Source organism: Oxyura jamaicensis, chromosome 1 (assembly GCF_011077185.1).
Source record: "Oxyura jamaicensis isolate SHBP4307 breed ruddy duck chromosome 1, BPBGC_Ojam_1.0, whole genome shotgun sequence".
Lineage (NCBI taxonomy): Eukaryota > Metazoa > Chordata > Aves > Anseriformes > Anatidae > Oxyura > Oxyura jamaicensis.
The window spans coordinates 5,178,816-5,198,234 of NC_048893.1; the positions used below are offsets into that span (position 1 = coordinate 5,178,816).

The following is a 19,419-nucleotide window of genomic DNA, read 5'->3' on the forward strand; positions in this document are numbered from 1 at the left end:
CTTTTACAAAGTCCTGTTGATCCGCTGTGACCACAAAATGGTGCTTGAGTCTCACTGTTCAGCTTTGTCGCTGCTGGGAGGATTCATGCAGTACCATGTGCACAGAGTGGGTCCTCTGCTCAAGTCCACAGCAGGTGGAGAGTAATGCATTAGCCCATTGCACAAGTACATTTATATGTGTTTAAATGTAATGGTCTATATCTGTCCCAGCTGTATGTTAGAATTTGAAGTAACCAATTCTATGTTTGTAGAGAAGCTCAGAATTAACACTGTATTTTTTTATTTCTTAAATATTTTTTCTTCCCCTCAGTGAAATTATGAGCTTTTAGGCACATAAATATTTTTTGTTTTCTCCCTTCATTTGGGTTTGGCACATGCCTAAATTTAACCACGTGCTTGAGAGTTTTCCTGGGTAAGAAGTGAGACTGGGATCCGGCAAGGACGACTGTCACTTCTAATAGAAGTTAACAGAAATTAAAGGCGGGTGGGTTTTGGTAGCTGAGGTGATCTGTGGCTCTGAGTCCAGAGAAAAAGTACTTCGACCATCCTGGGTGTGTAGGTCTCACAGTTAACCTGTAGTAACTGTTTTAAAAAGTGTATTTGATTATATAGTCTGTATAGATGATTGTATAGTCTCCATCATTTGATGATATGATCTTTATTTGTTCCTTTCTATCAGTTTTGGGCCCTCACTTCAAGAAGGATATTGAGTTGCTCAAGCGTGTGTGGAGAAAAGCAATGAAGTTGGTGAAGGGACTAGAAAATGAGTTATGAAGAGTGATTGAGGGAATTGACGTTGTTTAGTCTGGAGGAGAGGCTGAGGGGAGACCTCATCGCTGTCTACAGCTACCTGAAGAGAGGTTGAATAAGGAGGGTGTCAGCCTCTTCTCAGGTGACAAGTGATAAGATGCAAGGAAGTGGCCTCAAGCTGTTCCAGGGGAGGTTTAGATTGGACATTGGGAAGAATTTTTTCACAGAGATGGTGGTTAAATATTGGAATGGGCTGCTGAGGGAGGTGTTGGAGTCCACCTCCCTGGAGGTATTTAAGAGAGGTGTGGATGTGGCACTAAGGGACGTGGGTTAGTGATGGGACTCAGTAGGTCAGGTTGATGGTGGGACTTGATGATCTTGAAGGTCTTTTCCAACATAAATGATTTTATGATTCTATAATAGTCAGCCTGAAACATTAATTGTAAACTGGTCTCCCCCTTGATCTGAATCATATCAGCCATGGCCGAGTTTTGGGTTTTCCTGAGGAACTGGAAAACTGGTTCTGGTTTACTTCAAGTCCTCTTCTTGTATTTGGGTTGCTCACTTTTTAAAGTTGCTCACTTTAAAATCTACAGCATCCTTCGACCCTCACAATGAAAGGTTTGCATGTAAATGACCAAACATGATAAATGTGTATGGTTAATTCTGTCATTTTGTGGGAAACAGATTTTGGGTTGCATTTTTTTTCTTTCTCCCTCCACCTCCCCCCCCATCTGTTTCCTTGAAGAAGCAAGGATTACCTAGTTGTATTGTCTGTCAGCCCCTATTTTTTTCTTCTGTTGTCTCTATGTTTTTTATTTTATTTTTTACACCAGTGAATATATTTTAACCAAATTTAACAGGCACAGAGGTCTCAGATATATTTAATTTCTACCGGTATCATGAGAACAGTGGGCATTACATAAGAGAAAAAGCACTCTCTACAAGGATAGGTCAGAAGACCAACCCGTATTTGCTATTCAGGCATCTATGCAGGAGGGAATTTGAGACATAAATCAATAGGAAATGAGGCCATTTTGGGTCTGCTGCTCACCAACCTGCTCATCTTCCTTCCATCTCTACATTCAGATGGATTGTTAGCAGCAGGAAGGGCACAATTCTCTACCTGAGCACACCATAGGGGTGACAAGAGGTGGATGTGAGCTGTGGGAGTCTTACACTGAACATGGGTGGCAGCTGGGGAAACTCAGTTTGGATGCACTTATTATTTCTGGACCAACTTTGAAGCAGGGGAGGACAGGGAAGTCTCCCTGCTTAAATGGGCTGTGCTGCTGCTTCTGCGTGTGTGTGCACGCTGATTAATTGCATTTCTTTGTAGCTTGGTAGTCACTTCATCCAGGGGACATGGAAGGACATGCAGTTAAATAACGCTCTGTGTGTCTCTCTAATTTCTGGAGCTGCCTGTGAATGCTAATACTGTTATTCAATAATCTGTTTCCCAGCTCTTATAGCAGAACTGGAAGTTTTGTGAACTTGTAGGTGATTTGCACAGTGAAACCACAGCAGTCTGGTAAGGGCACGATCTGGCTTTGCACATCTCTTGGAACAATCTCAATTTATTTGTGAGGGATTAATATGTAAAAGGATGATCTACAGCTTGATTTAAAATAATAACAATAACAAAGTCCAAAGCTATATATATATCATATATGTGAATTCAACACTAAAAAGAAATCTAAGGCAAGGAGATTTTTCAGTTTGAAATCTGTGGATTTGCTTTTTTTGTTGTTCTCTGCTTCTGGCTGCATTCTGTGAGATGGAGCCTGTTTGGAGGTGTTAATCTATACATAATGAAATTTCAGAGACCTCGCTTTCTGTAATTGTAGCGCTCCAACTGCTCTTTGAGATCCCTGTGAATGTATCTCATATAATAATCAAAGAAAATAGCAGAAAGTCTTTAATTAGAAACCTAAAAAGTAGAGCTTATATGACGACAGCTAAAAAAGTTACCATTCACATGTGCTGGTTTTCTTTATACAATTCAGTAAGACATATCCATGCCTTTGCTAGGGTAGAAAACACTTTAAAACAGTACAAGAATTTATGATGTGTGTGGATCACCTTGAAAACCAATCTTTTTCTTTTTTTTTTTTTTCTTTCCCTACTGAAAGCTGTTTTGAAGGTGGAGGACCTGTTATACTAGCCAGCTTAATTTATTTTTCTTCCCTATGTAAGTCAGTAAAGTAGGAACCTTTCAAATGAACAACACTGAAAGATCAGTACCATTAAAGGCCTAGCTAATACCTCTGTTGAGACAATAATGGAGCACCTTATATGAAGCTACTGACCATTCCTTGTGGACCAGCTCCATGCTCATTCTTATTGTCTGGGGTGCTGTGTGCTTGTCACTTGCTGAAAAGGAGGGAAGGTACAATCTGTGCACAAAGTATGTTGTATCCAACACTCTGTGGCATGTGTAGTAAGAAGTAACTGAAGTGGCAATCGGCTATTAACTATTCCAAGTGACTTTGGGGAAAGTTTGACTTTTTAAAACAGGATAATGAAGTTACACACACACACACACACACACACACACTAATAATAATAATAATAATAATAATAAAAAAAAAAATCTAGGGTTCCCTCAGAGGGATCTCCCATGGTCACGGCCAGACCTGGCCCTGTTTTGCTTATGAGACTTGACGAGATCATAGCCCAGGGTGGGAATGGCTGCTGCAATGAGCTCCATAGATTCGGGGAATAGGATGGACTGGGGTCAGGCAGATAAGATTTAAGTTGACACACATTTCCTGAGATGAAAAGGTCATGTTTCAATGGCAGGGGTTATTTGGCAGGTTTTTTTTTTTTTTTTTTTTTTTTTTTTTGTGGTGGTGGTGGTTGGTTTTTGTTTTGTTTTTGTTTTGTTTGGCTTTGGTTGGTCTTTTCTGGTTGGATGTTTGGTGGGTTTTTTGTTTGTTTATTTGTTTTTGTTGCTGTTGTTTTGGGTGTTTATCTTTTGTCTTGAACTTCACTGATGGTAATCTGGTTCACAGAAGTAAGGGAATGTGGCCACCCTTGGGTATCAGGGCTTTTCTAATGATTTCAGATGGTGACAACTCAATCATCTAATATGGCCCAATTGTTCAGATAATGCCAGTCCACTCCACACTTCCCATATCCTCCATATTTCAGGAGCCTTTCCCATGGCATCAATAAGCCAATATCCAGAAAACCATTGCGCCCCTCAATAGGATGGCTGAGCTGCTCTGATACCACTCCCTTTACAAGGGATTCGGCTGGAGGTAATGTAGAGATCTACACTTGGCTGAGAAAATCTCCTTTTGTCCCCACTATAATATCTGAAACCTAAAGAAGCAAGGATTTTCAATAGGGTCGAACTTCTATGAAGATATATATATATAAAATATTTGTATCAAAGCATTACTATTTTTTTTTCCATTGAAAAAAAAAATACACTATTGCCACCAAGTCCTAGCTGTGCTCTGTGCTTTCTGTAAATGAAACAAGAAAGTATCTTCTAGCTGAAAGAGAACGTAATGTATATGTGTATATGTATTTATGTGTGTGTGTGTTTATATATAAAATTATGATTATAACGTAAGTAGAGAGAGTTATCACTTATACGCTCTACTGCAGTCAGGTGGGTTGGAGCTTTCTATTTTCTGCATTTGAGACTACTTTTAAAGCAGTGATAGCTATTTTTATATTTCTCAGATTTTTTCTCTTTGGCATTGATTTGTTTACAGCTCTTGTACTTGCACCCAATTTCCACCTGTCATGGAGGTGTGATGACGTAAGTCAAATCTCATACATAAAGAGTCCTTTATACTGGTTTGAAATACAGTATATTCCCCCTAGGGGACACGTATTAGAAACCCTTCTATTCACTGTTGCTACTTTTTTGCTTGTGCAATTGGTATGGTTGCTCTGAGCACCAGAAAGATAAATCTTCAATTTTCCTAAAAACACCTGCATTACAATGCTGTTGGAAGCTGTGTAACCAAATGGTATTATTGACCAACATGGCACTATATATATGCACCTGTACTGCTATATTCTTCCCTAGAGGAGAATATAGCCTTCTCCTTTTCTGCCTTCTTTAATCCGAGCAAACAGCACATCTAGAGCTTCTAAAGCTGAGAATATTCCCACTCGGGTAAATGCAATAGCAACAGATCTCCACTCAATGAGCAAATGAGTTGTGCCAGGCATTTTAACAACAAGATAGGTTAGCCAGGTTATAACTGTCTTTAATTTGCACTTGCAGAAGCTGTAACATTTACCTGAACCTGATTGGCACTGGGAAAAGTGGAAAATTCTGTTGCTCCTTTGAAAAGAATCAAATAACTTCAGATCTCGAATTTGAAACAGAGTATCCTGCTGATTGACCACGCATATTGGTATCAGTAGGATTTTTTTGATCCAAAAAGCTGAATGATCAGTGCAAGCAGTGAACACAAAAAAAAATCAGCTCCATGGCAGAGAGCATGCAGTTTTACTTTTATATTTTTTTCTCTCCTTTTCCAAGAGCATTTCAGAAAGCTCAGCCCTTTTCCCTGCTGAATGCATGTTGAATTCTTGCTCTTTCTGTTGTCTTCAGAGATTTGGAAGTTTTTGTAAGTAAGGTTATCTAGATTTCTGTCTAATTTAGTTACTTTTAATAATGGAAAGAAGAGGCTGTCTTTCCCATCCCACCCACCATTGCACCTTTGTAATGTAAAAATCTGATTTTGTTCATGAGTGAGAAATGGGTGAAGAACACATTATTTGCCATAGGCCTGTGTCCCTGTCCTGCACTTCTCATGAACTTGTAAAGCAGGGCTGTGTTTTCTTATTCCGTTGTGTCCTGCAAACTCCCCCCCCCCCCCCTTTTTTTTTTCTTTTTTTTTCTTTTTTTTTTTTTCTTCAGGAAATACCCGCAGGCTTTAATTTCATACTTACTGCTGCATTTTTCAGTTATTTTTCAACTTCTGCAGTGAATGGCTTTTGCTTTCAGTGTTTCTGTTCTGTAGGAGGAAACTGTGGGTGGTTACAGCTGTAACATGTGCTCCATAATCTCAGAGCATTTGTTCAGAAATTTCCCATTTGCTCTGTTTCAATTTTTAACTAGTTGAGTGGCGTGTCCTGGTGTCCCGAGGGAACCTTACTGCTCCAGCGCCATGGGCTGTATTGTGCCCCACCACCCCTTGGACACTTGGCAACAGCAACAAGACCCTACGAGACCAACAGCCTCTAAAGAGACTAGGAGGGATGAAGGTTGTGTTGTAAGCCCAGCAATCACTGCAGATGGGAATTGAGGGGAGAGGCTCTCTAGGTTTTGTTTTATGCTTGGGTTAACTTTGTCCCCTAAGCTTCTGGCCAGCCCCTCCACAACCCACATTTCTGCTGAAGCCCCTGGGGCAAGGCAGGTGTCCTTTTGAGGCTGTATTAGGGAGCAGTGGGAGTCTTCATGTTGGTAGCCAACAGCAGAAAGGCCAAAATATTGATTGGGAAATGTGGAACAAAAGGATACTGTTTCCTAAGAGGAAGCAGAAGGCACAAGCAGCAGGCAGTTTGGATAGAAAGAGGGACTTTGGAGTAGGAGCAAAGAGGAAAGAGACCAGAGCTTGCCCTGGTTTATATCCATCGTATTTGGGAGCATGTGGATATTAGATCCTCATGTTAATGCTCTCTGCAAGACTTTTTTTTTCCCCCTCCTACTTGTTTTGATGATGTGATATTTGCATTGCAAGTTTCCTTGATACTGTTGTTATAGAGACGTTTCTCCTCTCCTCGTGCCAACTATTAAGAGCCATCATGTGCAATACCATTTGAGCTTATTCTTCTCCTGGCATTAGCAGAGAGATTTCTTCTCTTTGTAAATGTTGAAATGTTTTGCAGCTTAGTTATAAATATAGCAAAATCATGTTGCTTTAGTTCCAGCATCTGGTAGGATCACTTTAAAATATAATTGAGTAAAAATTAGACTTTAAACAGCAATTTTGTCCCTATTTTGCTACTTTAAAGCCCCAAAATCCAACTTTTTTGTCTTGATATCTATAAACAAATCTCTTCTTTCTTTCATGAAACTAAAAATAACTACAAATGCAGTCTCTTTCCAAATTGCTCGCAATTTATATTAGCAGTGGCTTCAAGACTTGAAGCATGGATCTGCCTATTGAGTAGTCCCTGAACAGAGGGATGCGGGCTTTGTCAGGGAGACAGCCAGATATAATACTGTGGTTGCCTCCTGTTTACTATTGGTAACGTCCACTTATGATAATTCAGTAGGGAAATGATAGCCAGGTGAAGTACGTATGAATCTTGTTGCTATACATACGGGTTCCTGCTATATAGGGTGTGCACCTGGGATGTGAGCGCCCACTGCTAAAATTCAACACCCTTCTTGGGGAAGTACACAGCAGGTCTGTGGTGGAGTCCGAAATTGAAATAAAGGATCTATTTATTCTCTCCCCATTTCTGTTATTTCTTTTCTTTTCTTTTCCTTTTTTTTTTTTTTTTTTTTTTTTTAACTATCTTGTTTATTAGAGGAAGCATATGGACCAAAAGAACTTTGAAATTCTGTCCCAGGTTTTCAAGTCTGCTCTCAGTTTTGGTGCAGAAGTTTTGCTCAGTATCATATCTCTGTTCAGGAAAGAGGCTCCTTGGAAGGAGGTTGTGAGCCTTGCATTTTTCAGAGCACTTCCATAAACCAGTTCTGAGTTCAGTATCTCAGTTTAACCTTCTTCTGAATAAATTGGGGCAGTCATCTTTTATGAAGTAAATCAAGTTTCTGGATTTCCTATGTATTTCAAATCAGTTGATGATACTCCTGCAATTCTCTGCAATGAAGATTTTATTTATAGAGTGCTAACGAAGGGAAATGCCCTTCTCGCTGTCTCAGAGCTCCTCATTCATGAAGATCATATTTGCAAGAGTGAAATAGCTCTCCTTTGTAATTTGTATTTCTTCATAAAAGTATTAAGAAAGACCATTGCTTGGCAAAATATCTGAGTCTTTAGTAATTTCTCTTTTTTTATTTTTCTTTCTGATGATGATGACTTGAGGAAGATTGAAAGCATATATACATATATGGGAGATCTGTGGCTATGCTTCAAAATGTGCTTCTTCAGTCCCAGTTGGTAGTTCAGAAACTTTGGGGAAGGCTCTTCTTGGCAAACAGTGTCTGTGCTATAAAGAGATTTGTGGCTGTAGTGAGAAACCTGTTACATCTGTTAAAAAACAAGTAAAACATGGACCCTGCCACAAAAGCTTCCTCTAAACTTAATTTAAAAGCAGATAAAGTGGGTAAAGGATGGATAAGGAAACAGCTTGGCTGTGATCCCGCTACTGGTTTCCCAATTCCCAGGGTTTAGATTACACTGTTTGTAATCTACCCAAAGACTTCAGACCCTGGAAGACACAGGCAGCAGAAAAATAAAACTAACGTGACTTAGTGGCAGCAGTTCACTATCTTTTCGCATCACAACACTTATTTTGCAGCATTTGGAAAAGATGCATTACACAGAGAATTTTACATGCCATATCTTCATTTAAGAGCTGTGGCACACATTAAATTTAATTACTCTCCTTCTATAGCTTAAATTGAGGGCAGCTTCAAAAATGAGGGTGGCTTCTATTAAACTTAATTACTTTTCCCTGCAGCCTGCATGGTTAGTAATCATGGGTAGATTCTAAACAAAGATACAGCAGAGAGATTCTTTTATGAGAATAGGGTTGGAAAGTAGACCATAAAATATAGAGAGATGCCAAATACCTTTTATACCCAGCTTTAATTTATTATTGTTATAGTTAGCTAGTGTAATAATAATAATAACAATAATAATAATGTTTCAGTGTGATTAAGAAGGGATTGTTGGGGAAGGGGTGTTAGTTGAATTTGGCCTTTAAATGTTTAAGCAATGAATTCTTCAATTTCTTCAAGTTCCTTTGCAGATTTATGGGGTGAAAAAAGGTTAATGATAGAATATTTTATAATGTCTTCTATTGACTATAGATGGCAGATTTGACAGTTAAAATGAAAATTGTTCCAGAAGAAACTTGAGTCAAACTAATTATTGGAGATGTTATAGGGATGTATAATTATATTCACCTTTAAAAAAAGAGAGAGAAAAAGAGAGAGAGGAAAAAGTTTTATTACAACTGTGCTTTTTAAAGAACAAGTGGAGAAATAAAAGCTGTAATTGTTCTTAATTATAGCTAACTGTAATTGCACACGACTGCAATATGCAGCACATCAGCAGCGGATTAAGAGATTCTGGCATATGTGTAGTGTACAGAACAATTTTGAACTGAGGTGTAGTTTTATGAATATAGTTATGTATAATTTAGGTCTCTTATTTTGGATTCCATACGTGTTGATTTTGTTTTATTTTTATGGCTATTGTAGCAAGATAATTGTCACTGGGAAGGTGCTTTTGTACTGATTTATCTGTTCCAAATGAGTCAAAAACCTTCAAAAGGAAAACTTGTTTTCTTTTACACCAATGATCTGATGTGACCAGGAGAGATTTTCTCAAATGCCCTTGTGTATGTACTGATGCAGATAGATGGCTGGTGGATTTTTTTTTTATGCATCTCAATATAACAAGCACCAAACTCCCAAGGATTTTGCAGCGTGGTTGAAAATCTTTGTTAGCTATCTATCCACAAGTTTTTAGATTCAAATCCCTCAAAATTGTAACCCAAGAGTTTTTAGCCCACGTGAAAATGCTGCTTTGAACAAAATCTTGGGATGTGAATGCCTGAAGGTAGGCTCTGATTTCATCTCTTTGCACCTGATTTACAACTTAACTTTTTCCAAACACATGCACACAGCTCCTGGTTTTGGCTGCAGTTTTGCCTGTAAAGCATTTAGCTATCATTACGTACTGAACTAAAGAGGGAATGCAGATGCCTAAAGGAGGCTGCTGAGCTTCAAGACTACTGGTTATATTTCGTATTGTGAAACAGATCATTGCTGAAAGAGCGAGGGTCAATGTGCACCGTATCATTGACAAATGTGTGCATGTTCTTGTGCTGGTAATTTCTACATCTCTTGAGTACTTCAGATGCTTTCAGTCTTTGTCTCGATGCGCCAGGATCCTCTCTGATGTTCCCAACCTGTTTTAAGCTGTTCCTTTTACCCAAAAATAAATAAAACCCATCTGTCACTGAATGCTTTCCTTCCAAAACATGGTTTTGCAAAATGTTTCAGTCTTGGGCCAGCAGCAGGTTTCAGAGTTAATTCAGCCTAAGCTTTGTGGACCAGAAGGGGTCTTTTAGGCTGTTGGGATAGGGTTGGGTTTTGCCCCAGCTTGCACAAACTGCAGCACTGGATGTGAATAAAGTTTGGTCAGCCTTGTACTTTGGAAAAAGTATGTATGTCTATCCCAAAGGAGAAGGCTTTGCAAAAGTACTGTGTGCTTTAAAATAGGGGTTTCTCCAAGAAGGTCAGGGATGAATGAGAACTGAGAGGCAGATTTCTGAGAGTAAGAAGCAGCATCAAGAAATCAGGTGAAATGGATAATTTAGATTACAATGTAAAGAAGAGGTAAAATGGATTGCTAGATGCACAAGCAGGCATGTGAAGATGTAGGTATAATAGAAGTTAAACTCATTCTTGCAGGTTTCTGTAAGAAATCAAAATTTGTTTCAAAAGCTTTAAGGTACGGAGAATCTCCTGATAACTGTCATGTTCTAAATAAAGCATTCACTTCAAATGGCAGCACCGCAGCAAAAACATATCTATTACAGGGCTGCTAATAAGCAAATGTGAACAATATTTCTTGACAGAAGGCTGTGGATGTTTTTTAATAAATCTGTGTTAAGTAGCAAAGGGATAAGAGATGAAACCCAAATAGCAATCCACTTCGGCTACTGTTTTCTCATTTGAAGTATAGATGGATGCATTGACCCTGATTGGAAATTCTTGAAGGATAATTCTGGTTAGTAGAAACTAATGTGGAATTAAATGTGTATACATTTGTGTATGTATTCCCAGAAAAGCTAATGATACAATTCTGAATGCTGAACATGTTCCCCGCTCCTCTTTGTTAATACAGTGTTGCTTATGCACTGCAATAAACTATTATTTCTGTGCTACTTCTGTAATTACATTTAATAATCAGCTCTCACAGTCCAATAGTATTAAACGTAGGAGTCTTTTCAACAAACTATGATAAATAGCTCCTTGCAGAACTGTTGTACTTGAGGAAGCTTTATGGCTCTCTTTGTAAGATTTGTCATTTTCTTAATGCTGCTTCAAAAAGCTTCTGAGCTTTGCTCTGGACCGTCACTGTATTTTCCCTTCCCCCTCTGCCTGCGAGTGTAGCTGGGTAAATGAAGCTTAATGTGCCATTTCCAAGCACTGTGACACTCCTCCAGGGCTGGTTACATTTACCATTGCTAAAGTCTAAATAAGTGAGTTTTAATGAGCAGGAATGCTTGCTAATAGCTGATTCAGGTACTTAGTAGTCCATGTTATTTAACTGTGGTAGAATTACAGAACATAAATGGTCTGATGATTAATAGATGTACCTGCTATATATTTGCAGCCTAATAGTTTGTGCCATTAAAGAACATCTTCTGGTTTGGATGTGGTTATGGAGAAAAGGATTTGCTTGTACATTTCTTTCATTGCTAACATACACCTTAAAACATTTGAAGTAATAATTTTACAATACTGTCGATATTTTGTTCAGTAACATTAACAAACTTAGAGAACACTGGTGCACGTGTCCTTCAGCTTCCCAAAGTGGTCAGCTCAGCAGCTTTACACTCTGCTAAGAGCTGTCAAAAATAAATTCAAGTTGTCCTTTTAAGGTCAGAAATAAGGCAGTGAATTAGATCTTATCTCCTCCTGTATCATTAATTTGGGGCAGTAGTAGAGGGACCAGCAAGAGCAGAGCTTGACCATATATTTTTTTTTAAACATTTCTGATCTATGTATGGGCAAGTGGCATGGGGAAAAAAGCAAAAACTAACAGATGAACAACAAATGAACAAGCATGAAGAAATAATAGCATCCAACATATGTTGTAGTTTGTGCTGAGATACTCCAGAAGATTCTGCAGTATTTATGGAAATAGTGTAAGGGCTGTTTTGAACTGCAGCTAATGGGGCACAGGCTGCTGTCTGGCAGGCTTGTTCACAGAGTCTTTTCTATGTTTTCCTATTCCATCCCATGTTTCAACCTGACATTGTTGTTTTTTGGATCACGAGGAGGAGATGTCAGGAGAGAAAGGAGCAACTGTTAGTCCTTGCCGAACCAGCAGAGAGAAAGGCAGTAACTATATCAGCAGGTGGATTAAAAGACAATACAGATGTCTGAAGGAGATGTTGGCAGTGCTGGCAACTCTGGTGTTCCAGGTACAGATGAGCTGCTTTCAGTAGCTTCCAAATCCAGTGAAACCTCTGTTAAAGATAAGAATCCAAAACGTAGGCAGGCTTTTCCAGAGTTGTCAAATGCTGCCTCAGAGCTGGGGTAAGGCAGCTGCAGCATTTTTCGAAGCTGGTTTCTATTTCCATAGCTGGGAGTGTAGGCAGAGGAGCTTGCATCTGCCCCTGCCACAGCATGTGGCCGTGCCCAGAATCCCTGCTTCTGTGAGACACTTCAGCTGGGGCCAACCTCATGAGATTTCTGACACTTGATGCTGCCTTGTGAGTGAAAAAATAGTGAGAGGTGGCTGCTCTCAAAACTGGAAGTCAGAAGCTTCTGGAAAGTTTATTATTATTATTATTATTATTATTATTATTATTATTATTTGGTTTTGTTTTTTTGTTGTTTGTTTCTGGTAGCTGCCAATGCAGATCCTGTGGAAACCACGTTGTCTGCTAATTGAACCGAGAAAGCAAGCCTACCCTCTTTCTAAATGTTCGTTCTTCTAAGATCCCTGTATCCCTGCATCTCACTTCATACCAAAAGTCCGTAAGCTTCAAAAGACTTCAGATATTCCCCAAAACATGTCTGCCCAGTCCTGCACTGGGTAAGAAAAGGAATAAGTACTTGAATACTTAATAGCTGAAGCATCCAAGTTGTTCTAATTCAGTAAAGTATTCTGAGACCAGGATGAGATGCCATTTCCAAGCTTGGCATCTTCTCTGGGTTACTTCTCTGAAATAAGTTTAAATAAAGCCTCCAAATTCCTTGAATGGCTTCAAGTCTGTGTTTATTAGTGACAACATGCAATATCAGGAAATCCTGAAGTTTTGAGCTGCTAACATGTGAAATTTGGAGAGACAGGCTGAGGTGTGGGCATTCCAATAGAAAACAGTTGTTAGGGTGTGTCTTTCTTTTTGTCATTCATCATTAAAGTGAAGAGATCAACATTTGACCCAACCAACAGCTGCTGCATGATAGAAGCCACTTATGTAAATGGCACATTGAACTGTTCCTCACGCCCCGCACAAATATGAGAAAGTCTTAAATATCAGAAGGCATTTACTGCAGCCCTGTACAACAGCTTAGAAATTAAGGAAGGAATCTAGGCCACCTCCATCTGTAGTTTTCAAATAATTTGTGTCTTTCTTCATATATCTCATGCATCTTTGTGAAAATATGACTTCTGCAGAATTAACACGCGGTCCAGACTCCTCCTTCAGTTCTGCATCTGTACAACTGAGTATGACTGCAAATTACCACTGAGATTTCAGGTGTGATTCCCCTTACATTCCACTCTGTACAGCAGAGATGAGATGGTGGCAAAGTATAACACTGCAGAGAGTGGGAGCTGTAACATGAACTACAGGTCAGCCAAATGCCCAGTGTGTAAAATTTTCTACCCAGCCAGGTCACATTAAGTTTAATGAGCATACGGGGAGGAACATCTGCTGTTTTAGATGGTCTTCTCATTTTATTGAGAGAGAGGGTGTATCCCTCCCACTAAGCTGTTACAGCTCCCTGAGGCAGGAGCTTGTGCATCTCTTCTTTCTCTCCCTGTACTAACAGTGCGAGGATGTAGGAGTCAGTTTTATCATGGCAGATTTCTCCTGCTCGTTCCTCCTGCTGCTTGCCATGCCCCAGAGATCCAAATTCTGCACCCATGGTGTCTTCTCCCTTCATTTCCTTGTCATCAGCTTTTAAAATGCAGTGCTTCCCTGAGAAAACACACAGCAACAGCAGTCCCTGTGCTGCAGCAGAGATCTGCACATCCCTGATGGCAGGATCTGACCTTGGAGCAAAGCACCAAAATGGGGTCTTTCTTCTTCTTCTTCTCTCTGCCCTGGCATTTTTCCCCTCATGCCCCTGGCTAAATTGTATCCTATCTGTGTCCCTATCACCAATCTATAAAATGAGCTTACTGCTGTGTTTCTTCTACATACTGGTTTTTATCTGGCTCTTTAACATCGGAGCAGAAGTTGTGCAGAGGGACACTCATCTGCTGTCCTTGGTGTGTACTTAGCCAAGAGGCCAAGATCTTAGCTGGGTTTTGTAAGTAAATTGTAAGGAGTGAGAATATGATCCAAATTACTCTTTAATTTGTAAGTTAAAACATTGCTGTCTTCATAGATGTTCGGGCAAGGGTGTGTTTAAATGAAACCTAAATTTTTATGAAACATATAAAGTAGACACAACGAAAAGGGCATGTTCTAACTGAGGTATTGTTTGTGTGTTGAATGTACCCTGGAATTCCATTGTTTTGGTGACAGGATCTCATCACTGAAAACACAGAGGTTTCTATCCTTACCGAAGGAGGAATGAAAAATTCAGAAGTAGCAAATTTAGAATAGTGAAAAATGCTGCTTTTAAAAATAATCATGGGAGAAAACAACAAGCATGTTTGCTCATGTCCTTTATCTCACTCAGCTAATCTTGCAGAATGTCAGCTTGTATAGAAATAGATTTTTACATATGAACTTGTTACATCACTTCCTAAAAAAAGAGTATTTAGCTTGTACTTAAATAGCACATTCAGAGACTGTTTATGCAGTATTTCTGCTGCAAATGTATGATACTTGTTAGCTTGCTAAACTCTGTGTGAAGTTTTAAAACTGCAGTATACTTGTTTGTTGTGTATTGTGTAAGAGTGGCATACTCTTTTTTTTTTTTTTTGAATATTTTAATTTTTCCTAAATATGAAACTATTTCTCAAACATTTTGATCCTCCCTGGTCATAAGGTATGGTTCTTTAATTTATTTTTTTAACGCTAAAAGCGTATTATGTAAAGAAAACAAAACAAAACTGCATTCAAAATTTCAGGAGAACATTAAACCTCAAGTTTTATCCAAACAGAGCTTGTTTATTTTGATGCACTACTAACAAAGCCGAGAAACTATCCAATTTAAGATGGGTGAAATATCTTGTGTCTCATAATGGTATTTCAATAGGCACTATTAATTCTTCCAAGTCTGCTTGGACACAGTCCCCCATGTGATTTGGGGAAGAGCAGAGACAACAATGTGCCTTTGGAGGTGCCATTTTTCAGCTGAAATGTGAAATCAATGTCCTGACCATTTGTGGTCATTAAAACTCCCATGGCAGTTTTCTGCAAGAGTAGAGGCATTGACTCCCAAGTCTTGGTGAAATTCCAGCTAAGTAATTATATTCCTCCTGATACAACTTTCCTTTTAAAGCTAATTTAATGTTCCTCTTCAGCTGTTCTCCCTTGTTTTAACTGGAAAATCTTTCATTTCCCTTTGTAAACCTTTCTTTATTTCTGCTTTATACTGACAATTAGTAGCCATCCTTCCTCTTGCTGCATCACTGACGCATGTCTGTGCAACAGCAGCGTGCATGCAGACACGTACCCATACAATTTAAGAAGCTCTTTATTGATGGTCTGGTTAAAAGCCATTGAAATTAATGGGATGCATTCCTTTGAGCTGGTGGTCATAGAAGTTACCAACACTAGCTTAGCTGTGTGTTGTGGAGTCCTTTCTAAGCCTGATTTTTTTGCCCTGCTGAGAGTTGCATTGACAGGTTGTTGGTGCTACGGTGTCTGCTCCCCAGCTGGGTGTAGACAGCCAGAAAAGAGTGGTCAAAACCATCAGGTGCGTTGGTTGCTCTGGCGAATTGGATTTTCCTGTGGGGCAACACAAAGAAGAGCTTCATGGTTATACAACATTTGGAAATAATTCAAGGTAGAACTTCTTAGTTATCAACATTATTGCAATTTGTTACACGCACCTTATCAGCACAAGTGGCATATCTAGCTATGTCCACAGTGGACAGTTCCTGGGGAAAATACATACATTCTCAAGTCATCCCCTTATTCCTCTTCAACTTGTACTTATTTCTGTTTGCAAATATATCTCTCCTGGGATGGTTAATGCTTGTGCAACTTGTCATATAGTGTTCTGTAAAGAGTTGAAAGTTTCACACAAATCACAAATATCAGCTTAACTTTTAGGCTTTTTGTTTGTTTTTGTTTTGTTGGGTGGATAGGTGTTTTCTGTTGTTGGTTTTGTTTGGCTCCTTTCTTCATAGAAAATGAGTGTAAGTGGCAGAAATAACTGCTGCAGCACATGCCAGAAAATAAAATGTGCTGTGGTCAGTTGTTCCTGAGGAGGCAGGACCTTCTTACCCTCTGGGTTCAAAGAGTGACTGCTGGCTTGGATGCCTACAGCTATGACCATAGTACGTGCACACTTCTCTTCACAAGTGGAAGACTCTCATATTTTGCATGTGTTTTTTTTTGTTGTTGTTGTTGTTTTGTTTTGTTTTATGCTTGCATTTGTGCTGCTTTCTTTATATACAGATCCCTTCTTCAGCTTTGCTCTTATCCTTATGTTCTTATCCTCATATGCCTCATGTGCCGTAGGCGGGCTTTATCCTCTCCCCAAAGTGTGAGATGGAGAAAGGAAGAACATTGACACAATCGGAGGGATGTGTTGCTGCCTTTCTTTTTGCATCCCCCCTAGCACCCTGATGCATTGCTTGGCTTGAATTTATATGCTTTTCTTTCCAGAACAGAAACCATTCTTGATGGAGAACTAAAGCATTCCAAAGCACTAAGGGCCACGATTCTGAGGAAGCAAAAATTATTTCTAAGCATAGTCCTGACTCATATCAGTTGAACTCAAGCTTTCTGGTATGCATCTAGCAGAATACTCATGAGATTTCCCCAGCCGCCCTTTAAGCCCCCTCCCCTGTCTCTTGTGCCTCAGTTTACATCTCTGCAGAAGCACTGCATAGAGCATTAAATCAGACAAAAATGTTTTACTGTTAAAACCACCAAGCTGTGTTGTGCCAAACCCTGCATGTAGGTGGGTAACAACAGCTGCCAGTCAGCCTCTGAGAGAAGAGCACCATATGATTTCTCAGGGAACAAAACATTTAATACAAACACAACACTTTCCAAATATTCTGAAGAGTTCTCCTGAGCAACTTTCTCTCAACAATACTATTAGGCAGTAAAGTCTGTTTGCTGATCTTTATGCAGATCTTCCCACTTCCACTTCAGTATAAGGTTTTGACTAAAATATTTATACTTTTCTGCTTTGGTACACATCCTACTTGGATCCTACGGGAAGGATTTCTCAGCCTGTGGAGAGAAATGACAAAATGTGTGTGCACAGTATTTGGTTCGCCCACCCTGGCTTACTGGTTTTTGAGAACAGCTATGTGTAGCCCTCTCTGGAGGGTACAGAGCCTTCAGAGCTTCAATGAGCCTCTTCTGCTCATTGCAGATCTAGTGAACAATTTGAAAATGTGCAGTTTGGTTTCTGGAAGGCCATATGTGATGGGGCAGCATATCGGGGTGCAGACCTCCCATGTGGCATCCTCCTGGCTTCAACAGCATCTTTACCTTCCATATGTCTGGACCATTCTGCCCCAGATCTGTCCTATGTAGCTGAATGCGTAATGCTGAAAAATTGTAAATGACCTTCCTGGAATTGCTGTGACTGTGCTTCATGATGTCACCATCTACCTAACAGCTTTTCCAGGCTCTTTAGCCTTGTCCTCTTCTGTCCTTAGCACTGTTGTGCATTAGCTCATCCCATTTGCATTGGCACTGATTTCAGTGGGATCTGGAGCAGTCCTGATGAAATATTTAGGTTTCCATTTTCACTCTTTTTAAAGGTTGTCCTTGTATGTCATAGGCAGTATATTAAAATACGTGGTCTTATATCAAGATTTTTTTTTTCACTTGTGTTCCTTGTATGTGTCACTTGGAAGTAGTAGGAATCTGAGCATTAGTTGTATAAGTCTAGCTTCAGTTTCTTGAAATGTTGCAGAATGAGTATCCATTATCTTTAAATAAACTTTAAGGGTATTCTTGATGACTAATTTGCTCCATAAGATTTTCTTTTTTAAACTCCCATGAAATATATTTATAGAGCAGTGTTGCTGCTCCTGATATTTATGGTACACTAACAGTGGACATTAGCCATCTTCAGCAGTCAGCATGCTATTTATTTCCAATGAGGTTGCAAAGATAATTGGGTATGTATGTTTTCTAGGAAAATATTATTTTTAGCTTATTATTGTAAAGTTGTGGTTTTTTTTTATGGTTGAAATGTTGGTGAGTTGATGAGAAACAGTAAAAACTTTAGATAGCTGTGAAGTAATCAGACTTCTCTTTTATTTGTGAGTTACAGAGTTTTATTTGAGTTAGATCTGTATTTCAAAAAATCGTTACCTTACATATTTTTGTTTAAAATTGGAATTTGATCTGCCGAAATGTGAAACTGGCAACACAATTAATTACATTAAAAATGTATATGCTAAAGGTCTGCAACATCTTCGTTTAAGATTCTGATCACATTCCCATTTTTACCACCATATCGACTATTTAATAATTGTTTTCATAAGGCTGGCATCTGTTGTAGAGTGGGTTATTTAACAAAAATGAAAATCTTTAGAAATTTCGATGCACCAATCACTCACTGCTCTGCTCAGATGCTGGCAGTGCAATTTCAGTTTAACATCCTCTTTTGAACATATATTCTTCTGCTTCTTGCCGCTACTTGTATGGATGTCTCTTTAAAGCTGGATGAGCAACTGCTCTTTCATAAAATGTGGTCCCGTACCCTGGAGCAATAAGGTTTGTGCTATTCTGTTATTTGAGTGATAATAGGTGGCTAAAGGCTAGGGACTCCTTTCAGAAGAAGAAACAAAGAAATGCTTAGCTTCACTTTTTAGTCCGGGTTCTTTCCTCCCCCAAAAAAGCCTTTGAATTAAAGGAGATGGTACATGTGATTAGAGGTGGACAGGAAAAAAATCCTGACTGTAGGAACCATTTAGTGATCCAGATCGTTGATTGCTTCCAGAAAATGTTACATTCATTTTTTTTCAATGTCTAACTTATAAGTAGGGCTTGGAAAATATAGTGATCTGATGCCAATGTGCAGGACAGTTAAATGAAAAAGTACAAGAAATGTATGGCTGCATCAAAATGCCCTGTAGAAACCAAGGCTGCATTGCTCCACTCTAATTTCATTTTCTTCCTCTTTCCATTCTCTTCCTTTTCCTTCCAGCTCTCACCTTTAATGTTATTCACATCATGGACTTTGTTAATTCCTGGCACCAGTTAAATACTGACCTGGCAGCCCTTGCTGGGTGGGAGCTGGCACTTCTGAAAGGGCTCGTATATGCGTTGGTCTGCTGCTGAACAGGGTGTGCAAAAAAAAGGGTGTGAAAGGTCTTTTAATTTTCTGCTTATTGCTCTGAGTGCACCCACAGAGCACCACTGTGATCTGTGCTTTTTGAAGCAAAACTCTCAGCAGGTCAGGTTGATAGTTGGATTTTATGATCTTGAAGGTCT

At 39.2% G+C, this 19,419-nt stretch overlaps 1 protein-coding gene across 8 annotated transcripts in view; it reads left to right on the forward strand.

Annotated features, from left to right (window-relative positions):
- CELF2 (CUGBP Elav-like family member 2) overlaps positions 1-19,419 on the forward strand; it is a 565,285-nt gene that overhangs the window by 235,633 nt on the left and 310,233 nt on the right. For 4 of the 8 annotated variants that reach the window (XM_035315482.1, XM_035315483.1, XM_035315486.1 and 1 more), the window contains exon 1: positions 10,365-10,379. The exons of 3 other annotated variants lie outside the window; for them this stretch is intronic. The gene's annotated coding sequence lies outside the window, so the exon portion shown is untranslated. Of the gene's footprint in view, positions 1-10,363; positions 10,380-19,419 lie in introns of those variants that run through there. One more of the 8 variants, XM_035315497.1, reaches the window with a different exon arrangement.